Consider the following 4,822-nt stretch of genomic DNA (forward strand, 5'->3'; position numbering starts at 1 on the left):
ATCCATTCCCTGTATCATGTACACATTCACAGCCATTTATCTTACCGCGTATCAGCCTGGGGTAACACATACCTCGCTCACCTCAGCCAACTTCAACGCCTGCAGAATCAGGCGCTTCGTCTCATGACTTTCAGCCATTTCCCATCCAATGCAACGCCACTTTATTGCAGTTTAAACATTCATCCTCTTCACCAGCTCTTTCAGTTCAAGTTAACAATCGTGATCTATAAGTTATTTCGTAATATCGCACATATAGATGGCTTTGTTATTGAAACGTTTGTAAATACTAACACTACTAGGTTCTCTGAACTGGATAATCGTCTTTTACCTAAAGTGCGCACAAACTATGGTAAGTTCACTATCACATTTGTGGGAATAAAACTATGGAATTCTATTCTACATACCATTAAATCATCCCCCCACAGAGCATATATTCAAGAACCAAGTTAATAAATATTTTATACAGCAACTCTCTTCATTTTAACAACTGACTTTTGTGAATCCAATAATAATTCACTTAGCTGTTATACTATATGCAATATTAATCCTATTTTTATTGTATTGTAAATTTGCATTGCTTGTTCACTACATAAGTTTTCTTCGCAATTTTTGTCTTACTAAACAGCTTTATATTTTCTTGTTCTTTCTCACTATTCCTTATTTTTATCAAATTGTCTGCAAAGTCACCGTAACCAATGCTTGATCTGTATCTCGTTTTTTTTATTTTGTTCATGTGTGGGAGTCCCCCTGACAGTTTTCAACTTTGGGACTCCCTGTGTGGTGCTAATTCTGTATACAATTCTTTGTAAAACTGACATCGTCGATGAATAAAACTTGAACTTCAACTTGGAGAGGCGCGATCCCAGTCAAAACTGGGCGGAAATCGATCCTGATGCGCTAACTTGATGTTCCCTTTATAGTGTGATGTATTGTACACTGTGTAGCGCACGCATCCTTGCGGCGAAAACCTCGTGAGTATGGCGTTCGAGCGCATTCGAAGCACAGCGGTGCGACGTTATCGGCGAAAAAAAAAAAAAAACGTGTTTACTTGGTTCCTTTGGTACACTCAAGGAAGCTGACGACGTATATCGACCACAGTATCCAGACCTGTTTTTATCGCCGATGTGAGGACGTTCATGACGGGGCTTTGTTCTTGCATTGTGCAACGCGGATGGCAAATAAGATAAGGAGCACATGTTTAGATGTATACATCCGGTTGCGTTAACAAACGAGCTGCCCTCTGCCGTAGCTGAGTGTCTATGACCTCATACGCCCCTTAGCTCCAGGACGAGGGTTCGAGCCCGGCGGCGGCGGCTGTGTTTCTACGGGGGTGGAATGCAAAAGCGCTCGTGAACTTGTATATAAGTACTTATCTTATACATATTTTAACAGGAAGTTTACCAGACATGCCCTTTTTCTTTTACTTTCGAACCTCTAGCTCTCTGTTATATAGACACTTTGTAGCAAGAAAATGTCATAACACACGAATAAAACGAACTTTATGGGTCTGTGCCGAGCTTGTATATCACATCGATTCCCGCACAAAAGTGGGTCCCAGTTTTCCTTGTTCTCACTCACCGTGGACAATGTCTTTGCACACGTGCATGTAAAAAAAAAAAAATGTTGTTCTATTATTTTCCGGTGCGGAGAATTCCACGAAGACTCGAGTTCTAGCACCCAAAATTAAGCCTAAAGAAAACTATAATTATATGCCACGCGGATGAACCCCAGAAAGACAAAGTAGCTTTTAAACAAAGGGCACTCAGAGCTGCAATAACGAAGTCAAATGATAATTCGATGCGCCATTCGTCATTTTCACACACACACACACACACACACACACACGCACACGCACACGCACACGCACACGCACACACACGCACACGCACACACACGCACACACACGCACGCACGCACGCACGCACGCACTTTGAACGACCATCACGATTCTCTGTTCCGCAACCCTCCAGTTTTAGATCCCTGTTGATCTCTCTTTTGTTTTAATGCAATAGCAGTTATACGGACACTCCAAGCGAATATTTGCCGTCGTCGGCTTCGCCGTCGGCGTCAGGTTCCGCATGTATTTAGGTATATGCATGCTATATGCTACGCCCTGCTATATTACATGCGGTATATGCGGGTTATATTGCCGCATGATTCTATCACTAAAGTTCTTCATACGAGGTCTTGCAATCCTGACAACATTATTCCTCAGAATTTTGAGAATGGCAGCCTATACAAACAAATGTCACGAAACCAAACAGCGATAGCGCATGCCTTTCATCTTGAGTCTTCTCAGACTAATATTGAAAGTGCGAAACGATAACTCAGCTCAAACCTTCAAATGGTGTAATTTCATTGGCGCGGCATTGCACTACCTCCGGGATCGGTCCACGAAAGAGATTTGAAACATACCCGATACGGAAAATTGTTCGGTACGCTAAATTGATACGGGAAATTCGCTAAGGAACACGTTGGCTTTTATCGATAAACGTAAATGAAATTGTCCGACGGCTTGATTATAAACAGAAGACCCGTAGCACAACAGCTCGATTTTACTTAGCCAGCTTACGTTTACTTCAATTCATACTGCCACTACTGTTCCGAGCCTTACACTTCGTGTGATATTCTAACATGTTGCTGTGGCATTCATTGCTCCACCCGTATGACGAAACTGTGATTTTTTTTTTACTCACTGTCCTTTTCCTATGCAACTTTTGTCTTCTAGGCCCGGCTAGAGACACTAGAAAGAAACTTGTTTTTCTAGTGACTCTAGAGCCGGTAGGCGTTGTGCCCCTCCTGGTGGCAGTTGCCAGCAAAACTATCTTCCTATTTCGCTGCGATTGTCTTAACGTGCGCAAACCAAAGAAGTAAATTAACGCAATAAATTAACCTCCATGCATATCCACGGCTCTGGATGTGGGTGGGGGGGGGAGGCATTATTGCCACATTTCCCTCCAGCAATCGCTGGTGGAAACGAAACTATAGCATAAAATGGGGTCGTGTCAATCGGACCCGGCACCACATTCAAGGGCCCAGCCATGGAGCATGCCTCCTAAGATTGCGACAGCTCGGCCCACTTTTGAAGCGTCTCTCCCGCTCCCCTCTCCACTTCTCTACCTCTTCTGCTAAATTCACGCGTCGAAGAAATTGGAGACGAATGCACTCGCCAAGAAGGCGAGCCGATTGAAAGCGTCGCGCAAGGACCCTGTGTACTTCCGCGACCCTCCTTCTCGCGTTTCTCCGGCTCGTAAATCTTGCCAGAGCGACGGGAAACCGCGCGGTGGAGAGGCAACGACCTCCCCCCGGGCTATCGCTGCCTCCTAATGCCGAGAGAACTTGCCTTATCTCCTTCGAAGCCGTGTTCTCGGTGGCTTTCTGATATGGCGATTCGCAATTACGGGCTGCACGCCACTGCGACGAGCGGGAGGGGTGGGGGGGGGGGGAGGTAGGGCGTGGAGGGGGTGTAGAGTTGCGTTTAATATGAACTGCAACGCGGTGCCCGTGGTCGATCCAACACTGCACGGCGTAGTCAACATAGGCTGAAATATAAGAAATTGCACTGACATCCTTGGCGTCAGATTGAGAACCGGTGCTGTGGTTACGGCGCGAAATAAAAGAGGAAAAAAAAAAAGAACGGAAATGAAGTTTCTGTCTCGTTTTCTCCTCTTATAATTAACCTCTTAGGGCGAAACTACCAAAGATATAAGTTTTAATTTGTTTTACTTAGACTTCTTTAGAATTAGCAATTAGAATTAAATTTATAATTTTTAGAAGTCTAAACTGACTTTTGCGACGCCAGAGATCAGTGGTGGCCAAACTGACGTATCCAAAGAGTCAGAGAACTACACTTGCCACATTGCTCAAGAGCCACTCAAGAGCCACTCAAGAGCCGGGCGGCTCGTCAGGTTTGAGTGCAGTTGTGTAATTTCTTTCTTCTTTTTTTTTTTTTGAGCGCTTGTTGTTCATTAGCACGAAGGAAGTTTCCCAGGTAGGCAGGGACAGTTTGAGAACTCGGCAAATCGTCAAAAGTATACTCAGTTCGTCTAAATCTATAAGAATATCGTTTCTCTCAACGGAACCCGTCAGTGAACCATGTATATCCAACCTGACCGTCGTAACTGGGACGCCATTCGCCGCTTTGTGACATTTGCCAACACCGCTGTCCAGCGCACCACGGGCTACTCTCCGTTTTTCCTGGTCTACGGCCGCCATCCAACCTCTGCCCTCAACGTTCCCTTCTTTTCTGGCGCTATCAACGCTTCTCCATTCATTTGCGACCGACCACTTTGTGCCTCGTCTTGCCCAATGTCGCCACCGTGCCCGCGCCAACACCGAGGCGAGCCAAGAAGACCGCACGAGTCGTTATGATGCTACTCACCGTGTTGTTTTATACCTCCCTGGCGAAGATGTACTGCTTTGGACCCCTGTGCGAATGCGTGGTTCGTGTGAAAAGCTTCAATCTCGGTACATCGGCCTCTACGAAGTCATAGAGCAGACCTCCCCAGTGAACTTTACCGCCTTATACACCTGTTGACACACCTACCGACCAACGCTGTCACGGGACAGAAATCGTGCATGTTTCCCGCCTCAAGCCATTCCATCGGCGCTCTACGCTGGCTTAATTTGCGGCCAGGCTGGCCGCTTCCGTCCACGGAGGCACTTAGTGTTAGCATTTGTATTATGAACGTCATCTTCCTCACAGTACATAATCAACGCTATCGCTTCGCATCTTCACTACGGCACGCTAGCTCGTGCTTTTGGATTAAAAGCGTCGAGTAAAACCGGTGCTTCTCAATATATATATAACACGGCAGGGAAG

Source organism: Dermacentor andersoni, chromosome 3 (genome assembly GCF_023375885.2).
Source record: "Dermacentor andersoni chromosome 3, qqDerAnde1_hic_scaffold, whole genome shotgun sequence".
Lineage (NCBI taxonomy): Eukaryota > Metazoa > Arthropoda > Arachnida > Ixodida > Ixodidae > Dermacentor > Dermacentor andersoni.